The sequence below is a fragment of the Mauremys reevesii genome, linkage group 8 (assembly GCF_016161935.1).
Source record: "Mauremys reevesii isolate NIE-2019 linkage group 8, ASM1616193v1, whole genome shotgun sequence".
In the NCBI taxonomy this organism is placed as follows: domain Eukaryota; kingdom Metazoa; phylum Chordata; order Testudines; family Geoemydidae; genus Mauremys; species Mauremys reevesii.
Window position 1 is genome coordinate 26,086,510 of NC_052630.1, and position 19,861 is coordinate 26,106,370.

General features: G+C 41.5%; 2 long non-coding RNA genes across 3 annotated transcripts in view; one reads left to right on the plus strand and one right to left on the minus strand.

Moving 5' to 3' along the window:
- LOC120371115 overlaps nt 1-19,861 on the plus strand; it is a 470,086-nt gene that overhangs the window by 368,667 nt on the left and 81,558 nt on the right. The gene's annotated exons all lie outside the window — the stretch shown is intronic.
- Nucleotides 15,278-19,861, minus strand: part of LOC120371113 — a 33,931-nt gene continuing 29,347 nt past the window's right edge. Inside the window, exon 4 of the long non-coding RNA XR_005584148.1 lies at nt 15,278-15,734. This is a non-coding gene — a long non-coding RNA (uncharacterized LOC120371113). The remainder of the gene's footprint in view (nt 15,735-19,861) is intronic.

Consider the following 19,861-nt stretch of genomic DNA (forward strand, 5'->3'; position numbering starts at 1 on the left):
GAGCTATAAAAAGACTGGAATACAATATGATTTTTAAAAAGGATGAAATATTACATTCCCACTTTGCCCATAGAAAAAACAGAGGACATAGATTTCCTGACTTCGATATATTTTTAACACTACATAGGACATCACCACCGTCCAGTTTTCTTACTGAAGATCAAAAGTTTAGTTTTCTGTTGATGAGCAACTGAAATTCTTTCTGTTGTCATCTTCCTTCCCCAACAGCTTTAAGTGCTCCACAACCCAAACAGAGTTTGGATGTGGATTGGGACCTGGCTTACTTGTGCCCCCAGACCCAGGTGTGGAGAGCAAGGCCCACTGCATCTTTTAAGGGTATAATACTTGTTCCTCCTAAGTATTCTTCATCAGAAGCCCCAGTCTCAACACTCCACAGCACCCTCTTACCCCTACCTAATGTGGCTGTGGTTACAAACTTCTCAGTCTAGACTTAGGTGTTTTGTACAGGGCCCTACACACCTATGGGACTGTGTAATCCACAATATTATGCTATTTAAACCCCTACATATTTGGATAAGGAAAGTGATGATTCTGTGATGATTCTGTGGGCACCATTACAAACGTGACAATTACTGTGCTGCATGTTACCAGGGTATTCCACATTCCAAGTGCATTATAAATATAGTCATCCATGAATAAAGCAGCAAAGTTAATTTCACCAACAAATGTAAAATTTTCAGTGGCAGTAGCCATTACATTTCATATTTTATCAGGAAATATAAAAGTTTCCTATGGGTAATGCAGTGCCTGTGGAGCTAATGCTTCCACTTGCTAATATTGTCCATTAAGTAATGGCTTCTCATTGCCAAAACTCAATTCAAGACGACAGACCAGTTCTAAAGGTAGCACTTATGAGAGTGTTTAGTGTACCTGGTGATAAGGCAAGCCTTTGCGGGTATGTCTATACTGCAGCTCGAGAGCCTAAGCTCCAGGCCAAGCTGCAACATCTACACTACTATTTTTAGTGCACTAGTTCAAGCCCTGTTGGCATGAATCGATCTATCTGAGTTGGGAGGCTCGCTCCCAGCTGCCAAGTAGACAGACCTACCTCATGGGTAGCCATAGAGTTGCTTAGTCTCTTCCAACTGGCTAGGCATAGAGACTGGCACAACACAGAGTGAGAAGGAGGAAATACTCTTACTATATACTGGCATTTCTGGAGTATCAGTTATAAGGCCTGCAATTAAAAATAAGTAGAATGTGTGGCATGATATCAAAGTATATTTGACAAGATAAATCAGCTTCTTTTATGCATAATGGTTACACAATGAAAATAAAGTTTTAGAAACATATTTACAGTATGAGGAATCACAGATTTTGAAAAAGGAACTAAATCCTGTACTTCCCAGAGACTTTATGGATTTATGAGTATCCGCTGCAAACATGTGCAAACAGAGAACTCAATAAAGAATAGATAACAAAATGTAAAACAAGAAAAGGAAAAGCCTCCTTCCTCTCAGGAATGTGTGGGGTTTTCTTTCCCTTTTGGAATTGCTAAATGATGAAAATAATATATGGCCACTGTCCTATAAATAAAATCTTTGCTTAGGGTTAGAGAGCTTGGCATAATCAAAGAAGTATATCCTTTCTGCCTCCTTGCGTTAGTTGCATTTGAGTAATCCAGCCTCCTGACTGGAAGAGCAAATTTGCTTTGTCCTGCACGTGCTGTATTTATCCTTCACGAATATCCACAAAACTCAGCAGGGATTTAGCCGAGACAGTCAGATCATTCCTCATAGAAAAACCAGTAATAAATCTGGGAGGGTTTACTGTTTGTACAAGATCTAAAAGCGGCTTTCAGAATTTGCCGGAGGAGGCTTGTATAGCCAGGAGTAAGGAGATTATGTAAACTGCTAAGGAGAGCTGAGAGAGTTTGCAAAGGCTGTGCCTAGCAGGAAGTCTATGTTAAATAAATAAATAAATAAAAACCTCTCTGAGTTCTCTTATGCCAGTGGGCTTCCGAAGCTCACCGCTATCCACATTATACATTCCAGATTCCTAGTTCAGACATTAGTCAACCCAACGGTGCTAGTTTCACCCATATCAATCCCCTCTTCATTAATAGTACTATTAAAGCACAGCATAGCTTCCTTGGGGAAAATACTTTCTGAAGTCTAAACCTTGGGCTCTTGTCTGCCACCTCTGTTCTGGTAGTTATTTTCCTTTTCAAGCACTTCTCCCTCACTCTTTACTATTACTCTAACACCAGTTCATGAAAAAGTTTTACTTACGGATTTAAACTAGCAGTGATGTAATTCTCCAATATACATGAGCCCCTGCTGTTGTGAAGAGCTTGAAGTTCTGTGTAACTATACCTTTAGGGCTCCTTTGTGACTGTGATTCTATTCAGTCTAGCTTCTTATATCACCCTTATCACCATAATGAATGAACACTTTCTAGTAGTGCATTAAGTGGTGTAACTAACATCTGTCATACGATTGTGAAAGGCTCCTGTCTCTGGAGGACCTGAAATGAAGAATTGTTCCCCAGATGCAAGGCTGATGTTGTGTTCAGATTTTTTGTTAACCATATACATTATCCTAATGTCAACCAACTGGAGCATAAAGCTATGTAAAATATCAGCGTGTGTGTAACTTCCTTTTTTATTACAATCTGAAGTAACTCCCCGACCTCCACCACTCATCCCACACATTGTTTTGGGTTCTGAAACAATAGAAAACTCAAAGAAACCCCTCTATGTTGAAACCATACTTTGCCCTTTGTTAAGATGTCCAATCACAAATCAAGCCAGGTTTACTTGAAAGGTTCATAAACATTTCCAAACCTTTTGTGACAAACCTGGGCTATGTTCAGAGTTTGTAATGAAAACCCAAAGCCAGCCAAACAACATTTCGGTTCTGGGTTTCCTTGCAAACCCTCTCACTGCTCAGCTGGACACTTCTTAAAACACAACATTTGGATGTGTAAAGATTTGGTAATTTATAATTTGAAGGCACCCATCAGTGTATATAACTGCTTGCTCATCCTGGAGCAATGTGAAAACTAATTTTAATGTTGGGCTTATATACAAATGAATAAGTACAGTAGATTGAAATATTAAATTATGCTCCTAATGGAAATCTATTTTAAATCCCAATTTACACACATGCATGTAGTTTATACATTTGGACACAAATTGGGTAAATCACTAATGTAGTGTACAAATGAATTGTGCATACACAGTATAAACTTAACACTGTTTCTGTATGCAGTGCTCCAAACTCTCACGTTCACCCCTCCCAATTAGGAAATGAATATAACTGTGATTGTCTTTCTGACTTAACTCCCTACATGGTCGCAACCAAAAAGGGGTTTCAAAGTGTAGGACTCTACAAGCATGACGTGAAAAATATATAGGTTTTTAGAAGGATTTGTTTATTTTTGAACCTATGGAATTAGCTCACAAGAGGCCCAATTGATGTAAACCAACATTATTCCACTGACTTAATGGAGCTAAAGCAATTTACATCAGCTGGTGATGTGGTGCAATGGCTGTACTGTGAAGATAGATGATGTTATATTACATTAACTATTATTTGATATACTTCACTAACAAGGAAGCTACCATATATGTTCTTGTTTTGCATTTGTTGTCTGCAGGTTTTTCAGTTTCAGATCAGCTGTGTTTGGAATGCTATAGTTATAAAGGTCAGAACTGATAATGGGCCCAATTCTGCTGTTATTGAGGTCAGGGAATTTTGCTGTTAATTTAAATGGGAGTTGGAGAAGACACAACTTTATTATTAAATGCAGAATATTAGTTAAATCGAAGAAAGAAGGCAAAGACTGGCTTTTGATCATAATCTGTGAATAGAAACTTGGTTTATTTGAATGGAAGTTCTTTTTTGGCTTTCATGATAAATATCAAAGAAATGAATGCTTCCATAAACTTTTATTCATGGAAAGTATATGGACTGCCTCATTAATACAAAACCACTGACTCAGTAATCAAAGAGTGCAGCTGTGAATTTTGATAATTGCCTAATTAATCTAATGATACATTTTTCCTATCATGATCAAACTAATAGATTTCAGTGCTAGAGTCACATTCTTCAACAGAGTTGTCTTGATTTTGTTTGGGGATAGTGACTTGTGGAATTGTGATAAGCTTAGTCATGTTAGTAGAGCTGAGTGAATAATTATCCCCCGCGCCCTCCCCCCCAAAAAAATAATTCAATGAATTTCAGGAAATGATTTAAAATAAATGACTTAATGTTTTTCTTGTTATTATTCAAACAGCTGTAGAGCTGCACTCAGAATTCAGGGCCACAACTACTTATTAGGCATAACTAACTGTAAGGACTCTTGCAGAGTTGCCCCATCCCTGGGAAGCACCGCGGGGGGGAGCGTTCTGTTCTAGAAAGTGCAATTTGCTACATGTTCTTAAGGATGCATTAGACTCCCCAGGCCATGGATGGCCAGTTCTAGTAGGGGGATTGACTATAGTTCTGCCTACTGACTCCTTTTTAGCAACTTGCTCCTAGGGGGAACAACACAGTAGCATTCCTTACATTCTTATCCTGAGCCATGAAAATGGAGGAAAGACTTAGTCTACTTTCTCATCCCCAATGCAAAGCCATACAAGGGCTAGGAACAGTTTAACGCTCCAAGCAAAGATTTGGGAATAATCAGTTAGGCTAGTATTGCTTTTTTTTTTTTAAAGAAAAGATTTAATAAATATAATTCATCAAGCTCTAAGCTTGTGTGTTACTAAAGTATAGGATAATGGTAAGTAATATAGCTCTACGTATAGCTAATGGTGGGATGCAGTCTTTATAGAGCTACCTTGACATCAGTCATCTGTTTTTTGTGGTGTTTATATTATTGTTGCTCCTTTATTGAATGGTAGCACATTTCAGACTGGCCAATTTCCTGTTGGATAAAAAATCAGTGACAAGGAATCTGGGTATTTTCTTACTTGTAAATTGTTTTACTCTCAATACTAATCCTTGACCAGAGACGTTCAAATGGCATTCAAGCAAAATCCTTTTTCAGGAGTACCTGGCACCGCACCGCCCCTTTGTGGCAGGGGTGTGATGGGATGTCATAACCTCGCCACTTCCAAGTTCACATGCTCACCTCTCTGTGGGCGACTCGATGCGGCCTAATGGCTTCCCTCCATGCAATCACCCCATGGTCGGGGTAGTGTTCCTTAATGGCCAGAGCCCATGTAAATCACTCCCAGCATCAAAGTATTGCGGCCCAATGGCCAGAGTCCATATGATCCCCCTTGCAAGTACCAGGGGCGGCTCTACCTTTTTGGCCGCCCCAAGCAGTCATGCGCGGGAGGCGCCGCGGGAGCAGCGGACCTCCCGCGGGCATGACTGCAGAGGGTCCGCTGGTCGCGCGGCTCGGCTGGACCTCCCGCAGCTGCGGACGGTTCGCAGGTCCGGCGGCTCTGCTTGAGCTGCCGCAGGCGTGCCTGCGGGAGGTCCAGCCGAACCGCGGGACCAGCGAACCGTCCGCAGTCATGCCTGCGGGAGGTCCACTGGAGCCGCGGGATGAGCGCCCCCTCCGCAGTCATGCCTGCGGCAGTCCGGTAGTCCTGGGGCTCCGGTGGACCTCCCGCAGGCATGACTGTGGCAGGTCCGCCGGCCCAATCTGCCGCCCCCCCGGGAAAGGGCCGCCCCACGTGCGTGCTTGCCGCGCTGGGGTCTGGAGCCGGCCCTGGCAAGCACGGTATTGTGGCCAACTGGCAAGAGTCCAGGTAACTCACCCCAAACATCTGGGCAGTGTGGCCCAATGGCCAGTGTCCATATAATCACCCCTCTTAGACAGGGTAGCATTGCCTAGTGGCCAGAGTCCGTATGATTCCCGTGGTGTGGGGAAGTGGTAGGGGGACCTGGGCCTGCCCTCTCCACCGGGTCCTGACCCAGGGCCCTGGTAGTGGCAAGTTCTCCTTGCCACCCACTTGGCATGGATCTGCCCGAAATATGCCTAGCATCTGTGCGGCTCTAATGCTGTTTGCCTCTAACTTTCCCCTGGGTCACTTCCTACCATAAGTGCCGGGTTCTCTGCTTTGGAGGGTCCTCTGGTCTGTTCCCTGCCTGTGACGTACTCCGTCTGGGCCTCAGGGTGCATCCCAGCTTGGCTGGCCTCCGGATCCTGGAGTGCAGGTTGTCCCTCCTCGGGAGCTGGCGTTGTGCCTCCTTCCCCTCAGGCAGTTAGCCCAGACTGAGCTGCTCTTCAGCCTTTTATACCTGTTCTCCAGTTGGAGTATGCCCAGCAGAGCCTCAGGGGTGTGGCTTCCTCTGCTAGGAAGGAAGGGTTAACCCCTGTGGTACCAGTGCTGGGCTGCTCTGCCCCATCACAAGAAGTCTCAGCCACATCACCAATATTCATTTCCCACTGTGCCCCAAGAATTGACTCTAGCTAGAGAGATTAAGGCAGAGAAATGACTCTCCTGCTGCTTGCAATAGCATTGCACTAAAAACTAACCACAACACAGCATTGCTTCAAAGACTGATCAGTGGTTGCCCACAAAGAAAAAGGACTTGTAAATCTCCGTGTGTGCGCCATTTGGTGCAATAATACAATTTACATACATGTGCCATTGCTGTGTGTACACTGTATACATTCACAAAAATACACTAATTAAATAAGAGTCACGTAAAGTGAGAGTTTGGCTTGTGGGTCAAAGGTTGTATAGTGTATGGGCATAAGAGTTGTCCGTTGCCACTTTACAGCAAGCAGGTGAAATTTTGGTCAATGATCTCCATGCAAAAGGAAGCTGTTCAAGTTTCATCCAGGATGACACTTACTGTGGTACCTACTAGTTAAATGTGGAGCTATAGGAAACAATTATATAACTTCTTACACATGTGCAACTAAAAAAGGGAAAGAGACATCTTCCACATGAAGGAGTAAAACTTGCCTCCACCTCCCTAGGCACAGAGGCTTCCATGATAGTTGGAACTGCATGGAGTAAGGGTTGTCAGGATTCCATGTGATTTTGCATTGTGAGTGGTGTAAGGGAGGTGGGGAGCCAGATGACCTATGTCTATGCTATTTCTCCCATAAATGAAGGGAACACAGTGGCTACAGGGAATATTTAAGCTGAGTGACTGAGTGGATTGGTAAGAGGAGAGGACGGCTTCTTCTCCATTCCACCCTCTGTGGAGAAGAAGAGTGCACATTACTTGGGTGACCCCAGAAGGGAAGAGGCGGGGCCAGATTCTCTCCACTTCTGGCCACGCTGCTCTCCACCCAGCCTCTGAAGCAGCTGCAGCTTCGGGGCACACCGGAACACACTGCCCGGCCCAGCCCACTGGAACATGCTGCGGCTGCACCACCGGTCTGGCCCGCTGGAGCAGGCCACGGCCGTGCTGCCCAGCCTGCCAGAGCAGATCCAGCCAGGCCAGAGACATCGTCCCCTGGCTCTCCCCAGATAAGGTAGGAAGGGATGGGATGGGGAGAGTGTGGGGGTCCTGAGCTAGGGGTGGGATCATTTGGGGGGTGGTCACAGGGGTTACTCTCCTGACCCCCAGCTTCTCCCACCCCAAAAAAATTTCCCCACCAGTTGCTGTCCCGGCCCGTCAGGGTAAGCAGCTGGTGTGCCGGGACACTTTGTTTACTTAGGTTTACCTCCATGCCTGCAGACGCTAGAGGTAAACAAACCATCTCAGCCCTCTAGCGGCTTATCTTGATGGCCGGGAGCCAAAGTTTGCCAACTCTTGAATTATAGGGTTGGCTTATGAACAGGTCATAAAATTTTTCCATTTTAGCTTATCCATCTTGGGGGGTTGGCTTATAAATGAACAGGCTAATGAATGAGTATATACGGTACTATATACTTATATACCAAAGTATTTTGAAAGCCCAAGTTTCTAGGGGAGGTGACTTTGGTGAAAAGAAAGTAAGGCATTGTTGGGATGCAGGAGAGCTGAGTTAAATTTCTGGCTCTCTTATCATCTTACTATGTGACTTTTGGCAAGTCTTTGTTCATGAGGTCTTCAACTGCAAAGTGAAAATAATACTACTTCAATCCTATACTTTGTCTGGCTTGTTATTTAGGTTGTAAACCCTCTGGGGTAGGGACTGTTTCTTACTGTGTCTTTCTACAATGTTAGTACAATGGTGTCCTAATCTTGGTTGGGGCTTCTATGTGTATACATAGGCTTTTTTAAAAAAAATTGGTCTAATTCACCTGCTTTTCCAGTAGCCACACTTTATTATTTATTTGCATTACAATAGTACCTAAAGGACCCAACTAAGATCAGGATACTATTATTCTCTCTCTCTTTCTCTCTCTCACCTAGGATGAGATTTGCAAATCAGTCTGGAGATGTAGATAAATCTTCCACTATGGGTGGAGAAAGATTACATAAATGATGTCACTTAGATCTGGGATGACAAAAGAAAGTTATACATTATTGGTCATTGTGCTGTTCTGGAAGATCCCTCAATGAGAAGCATGTGCAGTGTATAAATTTGATTGTGTATTTGAAAATAAATTCAGATAGATAAATTATTAAATGTGGGACTCTTGCTGCACCCATCTTTTTTTTTTTTAAATAAGTGTAGAATAAAGCAGGTGCACACTCTTTTGCATATGGGCTTGGATAGGAATGGAAGATGGTGTAACGGGGTGAGGTGGAGTGTAACTCTACTCTGCCAGTTCTCATCTGGAATATGGTCCCTTAGGAATTAGAGCTATCTAGTAGCAGCTTGCAGCATTACTGACCCAGGCACTCAAAATCAGGCCTCAGGGCCCTAAATATCATGAGATTTTTAAAAATTATAAATGTTGATTTCTTTTTATATGCATTCCAATTTCTGAGCCTTCTGACTCATGTTTTCAGGCTATTTCTGCACAAGCATGAGCACTAGGAATTTACTTTTTTCTTTTAATTGGATGCAGAGATTCTCATGAAATCACTTGCCTCCTGGTGCTTGGTCTTTAAGAAAAGCACCAAGTATTGTAAGAGTTAACAACCTTGAGCTTGAGCACCAGGAAGTCATAACTATACATCTGCCTCTTCCACCCCTTCTTCATCAAGGGGTACATGGCATAGTTGAAATTCTAAAGTTTGGTCTTTAATGTGCTTGGAATGAGATGTTTCAGCACATTGTTGAAGCTGTGAGCAAACCTATAAGCAAAGCAATATCAACTGAACTGTGCAGAGAGTAATCCGTGCTGTGCACAAACAAGGATGCACAGAGAATTGTCTACGAAGAAACTAGTGATTAAAGTTTTGGCTGATAATCGCTTTGTGCATGCTTGAATTGTGCTGCTGAAACCTTTTTCTGCTCAAAGCCATCTGTATGAATTGTACATTTGTAAACAAACACAGATTAGGATAATTTATTAATCCTTTGTCTGCTGCCCGCTCATTATTTCTACTAAAAAAATAGCCTACTTCCCAGCTCCCAAGAATGTTAACCTCTCAGGACTAAGATAACATTTTAATAGGCTTACCAGTAAAAATGGGCTTTTATTCCTGCACCAAACATGCACATTTCTAAATGCAATTCACGTTATAAAGTGTAGTGCCCCCATGTTTTTAGGATTAAGTATATTATGTTAACTTCACTCAGCACAAATATGGCAGGGAGTCTTATAAATTAATGGACCCATTTCCTATTCCAGTGCACACACATAAAAAATCCTACAGGGAGGTTAAGAAGCTGGTGAGAAATGTTATTCAGGTTATCGTCTTTCTCTGTGCCAACTCTTTGTGGCAGTTTGTACTTCATTCTCCTAAATGAATGACCAAGCTTTAGAATCACAGAGAGGCTAAGTACTCTGGCCTGACAGTTAGCCACAGGAAGGTAAAGATGTATTGTATATACAAGGAGAGATGAAAGGTCAGTTAATTGAACTTCTCATAAGTGTCAAGTGATGAGCAGCATAGAGAGGAGCCCTATCGTTACATGTTCTGTACTTTGAGAGGCAGAAAGTATAGAAGGTCCTTTCCACCAATTATCTATTAAATTGTTCTAATAAAGCACCACGGCTACCATAGTTGTCATAGAGCAGTGCAGCAAGATGGCTTTATAGCTGGAAGGTTTGAGGTTGAAGAGATTAAGTACATATAGACTGGAGAAAAGGCAGCTGCAAAGGGTTCTTATTACAGTGCTGAATATCTGTATTTCCAATTATTTCCCCTCAGATGTATCACACTGCGTTTTTCCCAGTCTCTTTAGGACCACTGGCTTTATTTGTTGAACTTGGCTGGTGTTTGCAATCCCTCTCAATTTAGTAACAGCAGCACATTTTACTAACAAGATACTTATCTATCTTGCCAAATCATTAATGGAGTTACCATACAAGATCAGACATGATCCAGATACCCACGTACCCCACTAGACACCTTCCCAGAAGGGAGATGAAATCCTGCCTGATCTATCCCAGCAGAGCCTAGGGAGCACTGAATTTAGAGCATGGCCCCATTAATTTGACCTTATTTGTATGCAAAGTCTTAGAACAAGTTTTGAGAGAGAGAGAGAAAATAAGGATATAGAGGTAAATGGTAATTGGGATAAAATACAACATAGTTTGACTATATAACCAACCTGATCATTTTATTTGAGAAAATAACCCATTTTCTAGACCAAAGAAATGAAGTCAATCTAATCTACTTGGATTTCAGTAAAGCATTTGATACAGTTCCACATGGGAAATCATTAGCTAAATTGGAGAAAATTGGGATTAATATGAGAATCAAAAGTTGGGTGTGGGGGGCAGGGGTTCCCTCAGCCCACTCCAGACCCACTTTCTTTTATACTATTTTTCCTTCCAGTTCATATCACATGAGGGGATCTCTGTGGCAAACAAACAGGCAAAAGAAAGGTCCTTGCCCCTCTCTTTCTTTTAAGAGAGAGGGGAATCTATGTGAAAACAAAGAAAGGCAAAGGTGGCCTGTGTCTCAGGCAGTCTTTCTAGATTCAGCTGTATGAGCTTGGTCTATCAGAGTCTGTGGCCGCCTAGTGGGGCTTACCTTCAGTCCCTCCTCTTGGAGTTTACTGCTTGACAGATGGTCTGTGCAGCTTTGGGAGTGGTGTGACCCAGAACGATCTCATTCTTAGCTGTCCTGTCTCTGCAGTGGAGCAGCTCTCTTCCTGTTTACCACCCCTTCCTGTGTCAGGTTACCCTTTTTAAGCTCCTCCCCCTCCACACAGAACATGCCCTGTAGATGTGCCTCATTAGTACTGGACAGTCTCAGAAGAGCTTGTTAGTATCCTCACTACCAGAGTGAGGGTGTGTCCCTTCACAGCATGCAAAGAACTGGTGGCAGGAGAGATTACAAAGGGTCATTCTGCAAGGCGAACTGTCAGGCTGGAGGGATGTTACTAGTGAAGTTCCTCAAGGATCAGTCTTGGGGCCAATTTTATTTAACATTTCCATTAATGATCTTAGCACAAAAAGTGGGAGTGTGCTAAGAAAATTTGCAGATGACACAAAGTTGGGAGGTATTGCCAATACGGCAGAGGACCGGAATATCATACATGAAGATCTGGATGACCTTGAAAACTGGAATGATAGACTGGAATGAAATGTAATCGTGCAAAGTGCAAGATCATGCACTTAGCAACTAACAAGAATTTTTGCTATATGCTGAGGACTTGCCAGTTGGAAATAACAGAGGAAAAGAAAGACCTGGGTGTTTTAGCCAATCACAGGATGACTATGAGTTGCTATTGTATTGAGGCCATGAAAAAGCTAATGCAATTATAGGATGCATCAGGTGAGGTATTTCCAGTAGAGATAGGGAAGTGTTATTGCCATTATACAAGAGACTGATGAGACCTCATCTTGAATACTGCGTGCAGTTCTGGTCTCCTATGTTTAGGAAAGATTAATTCAAACTGAAACAGGTTCGGAGAAGGGTTATTAGTATGATCAGAAGAATGAAGAACCTACCTTATGAGAAGAGACTTAAGGAACTTGGCTTGTTTAGCCTAAAAAAAAATGAAGGATAAGAGGAGGAATGATTGCTCTCTATAAATACATCAGAGAGATAAACACCTTAATTTGGACTGGGCTCCCTTGGTAGAGAAATGGTTCTTGACATGTTCCCATCAGATAAGTGGGCTCTACTAGTCAAGAAGATGCTCCTCTTCAGTTCCCAAAATGGAGATGAAGGCCCTGGTTATGGAATAGTTCTCCTTGGGCCCAGACTCCTCAATATGGTCAAGGGATGGAGTCCCATCATCAACTAAGTAATCCCAGAGCAAATGATATATTCTGAAGCATGAATTGCAATTGGAGGACAGTGCATCAATAGTATTCTACTCTGATTTAGGGCATGCGATTTACCTTTCTTAACCTGAAATGAAGTATAATTTAAAAGCTTTTATACAGAGTATGGAAACCCTTTTAGTTCTAAACCTTAAAAATGTACTAGCCACAGCTTGTGTTTCCTTCCTTAATGATGACTTTGCTCATAATTGCAAACATAGACTTGATTCTACCACTAGAATACTTCAGTTTCTTGCCCAAGTGACTCCATTGATTTAACTGATGCTGACTTAAAACTGGAGTAACACAATGATAAGTCAGGTCCTCTATATTTTCAGCCAGTTTGCAAAGGGGTGGGGAGAACTTTAAACAATGCTTTTTGTGCTGAACAGATTTCCCAGAGGGAAAAGATTATTTTATTCACATAGCTACCTAACTCAGGAACATCTGGACTAATCTCACTGAGGCTTTCTCAAAATAGTCTCTTTGTGTTGATGCCAAGTTTAGGGACCCCATAGGATAATGCTTGAGCAAATGAAAATGGGTTTAGGAGGATAGGCTTCTCAATCCTAATTGCAATGTCTGCTGGAAATATATACATACACACACACACACACAGAGAATAAGTAGTATCATAAGAATTATTATAGCATGATTAGTAGTATTATGATTACCTGATGACTTTGCTTTTATATGTTTAAACATCTAGCACTCTTCTTATCATTCCAATGAAATTTCCATGTATGACTTTAGCCCAGAAAATATTCCTATTAAGGTAGACCTTGTGTGTGAATTCCTTAGTAATTTATTACCTTGACTTTTTTATCATAGTGATATTTGTGTATTTTCATTAGAAGGATTAAATAGATGTATAATGTAATGCAGAGAGTGATTCTCTTATGTTTCTAGCTAAGTGGCCACTTATTAAATATTGCTTCTCTGCTTTCCACTTTGATATGAGAAACATTATATCTTAAAAGCATTCCTCTGCAATCTGCTTATTTGTTTTGCAGTGGCTGCCTTTTTCAGTAAAATCAACAAATGTTCTTGTGGGGTTGGGGATTAATGGCAAAGAATCATGTGACTGTACAACATGCACCTTGAGGGAATTGATCAAGAGAAGTGTCACTCAACCACCTGCACTTAGCCAAGTCACTAATTAATTCGTGAACATTGACTTGAGTTGCAGATTTGCTGGTGAGCAGGGGAATAAAGTCCTATCCTATAAATACTGCCTTGATTTAATGAGGCTTTAATAGGATTAAATGGTTTTAACTTTATGACTTTGTTCTTGATTATTACTGGTTGTATGTTTGATATAAAATAATAGGGATTTCACCAGGGATCAAGAGAGAATGGTAAATATGTAAAGTGCAAGACAATAATAGTGTGGAAAAATGCATAAATGTAGTACTCTTGGGCCTGGTCTACACTGGGGGGGGGGTCAAACTAAGGTACGCGACTTCAGCTACGTGAATAGCGTAGCTGAAGTCAAACTACCTTAGTTCGACTGACTTACCCGTCCTGACGCCGCGTGATCGAAGTCCACAGCTCCCCCGTCGACTCTGCCACCGCCGTTCGCGGTGGTGGAGTTCCGGAGTTGACGGGAGCGCGTCCGGAGTTCGAACTATCGCGTCTAGATTAGACGCGATAGTTCGAACTCCGAGAAGTCGAACTCTCCGCGTCGACCCGGCGGGTAAGTATGGACCTACCCTTGGTGAGCTCTTCCAATAGGTGTTAGTACAGTTGGCCATTATTTTACTAAAAATAACAGGGACAGAGAACCAGACTAATTTAAAAAAAAATAAAAACTATGTTAAACAGGAGTTATACTCAAATATGAAACTGTTTGGACATGCAACCAGAGAGTATGCAGGGCTCGCCTCCATGACTAGCTAACTCTACAACCAGCAAGCCTTTGTAGGATGGGTGATAGCCACATTTCTTCTGTGCCCTTCATCACCATTTCAGGGACAACTTGAGCCCAGAGATTGCTAGCAGGCATCAGTTGCTATTCTCAGAACAGGAACTATAGCTGTTTCTGTTTCTGACAGGAGATTTATTGCTCACTTCCCCCGTATGCCCAATACACCCTTATGCTGCTGTGCAGAGGCCAATCTGCCCTAGGAAGTCACAACATCTCAAAATGTACTTTTTGCCCTGAATGTGTTCTTGTTATATCTTTATCAAAGTTGGGGCATGTGCTAGAGAACTATTGCCACATGGTCTTAGAAAGTGATATAGAAACAGAACATTCTTTGTCTACTGAAGATAACTATTGTAACCTAATTTCACCTTGTGACATACTTGGGTGCAATCCAGATGTGTGGGTGTGTGGAGAGTTGTTACCTTGCCATACAACCTGGACTGCCTTGCAATGTCTTACTGTTGTAGCAGCCAAGCGAAACTGCTGACAAACAGCTTTGGCAGCATGCAGGTCACTCCCAGATGTGTCTGTGTAACTGCAGCCTGCCAGTCACACTCCGGCTCACACCAGCCTTGGTTATACTGCAGGGTGACCCCAACACATCCCAGTCCCAGATTTTCCCCCCAGAAATGTATGTTCGGTGCTGCTCAGCCCTATCCTGTGAGCTCAAATATATTATTCCTTTAACTGGATAATATACATACAACTTGCCACCCCAAATGGAGCTACCTAGACACTTCAGTTTAAACAAACTCGATTAGCTAAAACAATAGAGCACATTTATTAATTACAAAGAGAGAGATTTTAAGTGAGTACAAGCAATGAGGCATACAACTCAGAAATGGTTAAAAGAAAAACAGGTCAGAAGCAGTGTTCCCTCTAATTTTTTACATCCATGTATGGAATGAATTTTGTTATGTGCACCAATATGGAGGTGATGTGTGACACATCACCTCCATATTGGTGCACATAAAAAAAATTCCTGTGGTGGAGGTGGGGCTGAAAGGCTCAGGGTGTGGGAAAGGTCTCAGGGCTGGGGCAGAGGGTTGAGCATGGGGGTGAGGGCTCCAGCTAAGGGTGAAGGCTCTGGGGTGGGGCCAGGGATGAGGGGTTTGGGATGCAGGCTGCTCCGGGGCTGCAGTGGGGAGAGAGCATTCCCCCTAGCCCTCTCTCACTGCAGCAGTTCAGGGACAGGTGAGAGGCACCTCTCCTAGGCCGTGGCAGCTCAGCACCATGCAGCTTACAGAGCACATAGGTCAGAACTCCCCTAGAGTCCAACAGCTGCTTCTTTTGTCATATTAGGTGCAAAAAGTGAAATGGACAGGGAGAGAGACAAGCAGTCTCTTTGGGTGTTTTCCCCTTCTTTTTATAGTTTCAGTACCTCTTTGAAAAGCATTTCCAGCTGAGAACCAAGAAACAGGGTATGGTGGTGGAAGGAGACCTCATTCTGTTTCTTTGCTAAGATGCAGATCTCTTTGTCCCTCCTTTCTTGCCAAAGAATGGCCACTGGATAGGTGATGGTCCATCAGCATTGTTGACACCTGACGGGGGCATCAGCTTGCCATTTGTCTTTGAGAAACTGGTTTAGCCACTCCTCAGACTTATCTGGAAAACATACGTCAGTCCTGATTTCAGCTTCTATTCATAACTTTACATACAATGTAGCTACGTACATTTTACCATGATTTTACTGATCAGCAAATTATGAGTTTTCAAATGATACTTCACAAGACATGCCTTGTACAAAGATTATTAAAATAGTGTGTAGGGTGTTCATTTCATCACATACGATATTCCCAGTTAAGGTAATCTTTTATTTATTGTGTCTTGAGAGCTTGTTGGAAATGTGAGGTTATATGTCCAGATTTAAATGGTAAATGTTCTACTTCTGGACTTTGGACATGTTTTCCAGCAGAATTTCAATTCTTGAAGGGTTACTTGGTTCAAAGAAATACATACTTGATCCAGTTGTTGCTGAACAATGTAGAATGTGTGTAATACATATAAAAACAGCTCATCAGGCTGCACACAGCTGGCCACTGGCCTGTATGCTTAGCGCCACAATGAAATCAAAGCTAGCACAGTGGGAGATCTTCGAAGATAGTGGAGAACAGTTTTGAAAGGATAACCTTGGCAAAGCTTTAGACAAAGTTACATGACTTGAAGTCTACAGTATAAAATAAAATAGCCCTGGCCTGATTGAATGACTGGGCTAAACGTCACAAAGATATTGTATGTGAGACACAGCACACTCACTCTTTGGGCTGGAAGAAAGAGATAGCAGACTGGCTGGGGGTCAAAGACCAAGTTATGCTACAAAACCTTATCACAACAACCATGCCTCCTTTCCCCCTCCTCCCCATCCTTCCTACCCCAGGAAAATCCCACCTCAAGTGCGGGTCCTGAGATCTGCTAGATGGTTCTAGAGGCACATGGGTGATGGTGCTGGAGATGATACAGCTGGTAATTAGGGATAGATTTCCCCCCCACACTTTCTGATCATTTGTCCAGGACCCATGAAAGCATGTGAGCTAGTCTGACAAAATGCTGCTTTTGTCTGGCAAGTCATAAAACACTGGGAATTATAGAGTGCATGTCACCTAATATATTTTTCCCCATTATTTTTGTTGTCACCGATTACATAATGATTTAAAATGTAAACACCATCACTAGCATAAAGTTAATAATGCCCCTATCCTGAGAGGCTCTTTAAGTCTTATCCTGCTTCTATGTCACAAGCAGTTCCACTCTTCAAATTCAAGATTTATCTATTTAGATTTAAAACACCTATCCAAGTCTCTAGGCACCTTAACAAATCATTAACAGTATGGTAATTACAGTGAGATTCCAGGAACATTAAGGGAAACATTTAATCAGAATCTCAGACAGCCAGACACCTACAGAAAACTCCTTTCTGCACCTTCATGGCTATAAGAAGCAAGATGAACTGCAATACTCCCTTAAAGTTAGGATGAGAAAACATCAGACTTGATTAGATTAACCTCCCTTCCCACCCCCGAACTTTAAAAATCTGGCCAAACCTGTTTTTATATGCAATTACTGCAACTGCATGTACAGATGACATATAAAAAAGGGCAGAATTAGCACTAGTCCAAAAAATGCCCTGAGTAATGCAGAAGGGCCTTATCCTATTCTCTTCCTTTCAGCAAGTGCCTTTTGTCATCAGTGGGAAATCTGTTGTTCATTGAAGATAGCCCTGATTTTATAGTTGTGGCCCATGGACCATAGTAATTAAAACAGCAATTCAGTGAGTTTCACAAACCTAATCTCATCTGAGCCAAACTATTGACTCAATATGTATCTTGGGAAAGACCATTAATCTCCTTATGCTTATTATCAAATCAACACAGCAGGAAAACAGAGGTACAAAACGCAATCTACAGTAACTGAAAATCAGGTGGTGCATTTAAAACATGCTCTCCTGTGGAATTAAAATACCCTGGTCTGAGCATATGAACATGTTTTCTCTGGTGGGCTCCCTAACTGAGATGAGATGGGGCCCAAGAAAATCTATGATTGAAGGCTCATACAAAATACAGTAGAAGGCAAAATACAGTAGGAGGCTGTACTATAGCTGATTTTGCTGCACAGTGCCGCTCCTGCTGAAGTTAATGGCAAAACTCCCACAAACTTCCCTGAGATCAGGGAGGGCATTTCACATTAAAGTCTGGCCTGTGATAAAATCTGAATCTGAATGTGAATTTATCCAGCCTATATACAAGCGCCATCCTGGGGATAGCAAACTTCCTTAGCTAGGCACTGACTGTGACTGGAAGGTAATATCATTGCCTTGCAGATGTAGTTATTACATTAAGGCAATTGGTCATAAAAATAACAATAATGTGATTCACAAAATATATAGCCCTTCAGTTAAATGTTACATGCTGAAACAGTAAATTAATCCATTTTTCTTGGTGGTTGCACTAGACAATTTTCATTTCTTTATATTGTTTTTATCTCACTAATAAAGGAGTTCAGTGTTTTTAACATATTCTTACTAGGCAATGCTCCAAACTTTGCCCTCCAGTTGGTATTACGGTATCAGTAATTGCTGCCTCACATTAACATTTATTTAAAGCTGCTGATTTAACATTTAAAAATTCTGAGGTTAATGGATCTGTATTCACAGATCCATTAACCTCAATAAAAACAAATGGGACCTTTTGTGAACTAAAATAAGTGCGGATCAAGGATACACTTTCACCAATACTTACTGATAGAATTTAGATTGTACTGCTAAAATGTCAGGTCATAAAAAGGGCTAGTAATATAGTAATATTTAAGGTGAATTTCAGTATTTCAGGCACTCTTGTGACCCAAGAGACGATAGTTTAAGATCAAGCAAGTTCAATGTTCTAATTGCAACATATTCTGGGTGGATTGGCATGCAAATGGTATGTTACATGGGCTGTGTTGGGTTTATTTCAGAATGGAATTATGTCTTGAATGCATATAGCATTTAAAGAATAAATTCTGATATCATAGTTAAATGTCTTTATCGTTTATCTTATTTATATAGAGACTGACTTCTACCTTGCAGTACAGTAGAAATCTATAATACTTTGAAAAAAATTAGTGAAGCAGCAACGTCTTATACACAGAGAGAGAGAGAGAGGAAAGACTGGCTAGAAAGGCCCATAAGTTCATCTGGTTCAACCCCTGCATCATAGCACATCCAATTGGCTTTACAACAACACATCCTGAAATATTATAACTTATAAAACCTTTTTTCATCCTGGAGTTACATTCATTGACATGGGTATGACTTTGCCTTTTAGCTATGGCAAATTAATTCCAATATAGTTTTATGACTCTCTCGCTATTTTCCTTAGATATTTGTTTACCAAAACAAAATTCCCTCTCAGACTTTTATGTGTGTATGTATTTACAGATATATATGATAAAGTCTTTCTAAATTGCTAATACAAAAAACCCGTATTAAGGGCCATTTCTTGCACTACTGACTTCACTGGGAGCTGAAGCAGGTCCTATGAGACACTAAAATTGCATGCTTATGTTCTCAGCAGTTAGGAAATGGCTCCTTTGTTTGTATACATTACAATGTAATATTTAATACAAGATCACATAGTAGTCCTCAAATAATACAAAATTATATCACAGAATTCTTTTCCTATAGAAGAGTAAGTCATTTTGGTGGGTAAATCAGTGGAAGGATAAGTGTTTCCTAAACTATTTAGAGTATTGTCTATGCTTGTTTGAAGCCATATTATACTGTACTCTAGACTAGATGGTTCAATGTCAAGCTAAGATAGCTTCATATGTATCCAAGTTATAAAGTAAGATGATGCTTATCAAGTACCATAGTGTCTTCCCAGTAAGGCACACAACTAATTTGAGTAAGATTTTCAAATGTTCCTAAGTAACTTAGAAAGTGAAAGTCAATGGGACTGCTGTTTCTAAGTCACTTAGTCCCTAGAGAAATTTGCACCTTACATCCCTAATGTTCTATGCAACATCTTTTGCTGACCCCATTGCCATACTTCAAATGTGGTAAAGTTTTAAATCTATTCCTTGCTGAAAACTCTCTGACTCAGACTCATAGACTTTAAGGTCAGAAGGGACCATTATGATTTTCTAGTCTGACCTCCTGCACAATGCAGGCCACAGAATCTCACCCACCTACTCCTGTAACAACCCCCTGACCTATGTCTGAGCTATTGAAGTCCTCAACTTGTGGTTTAAAGACTTCA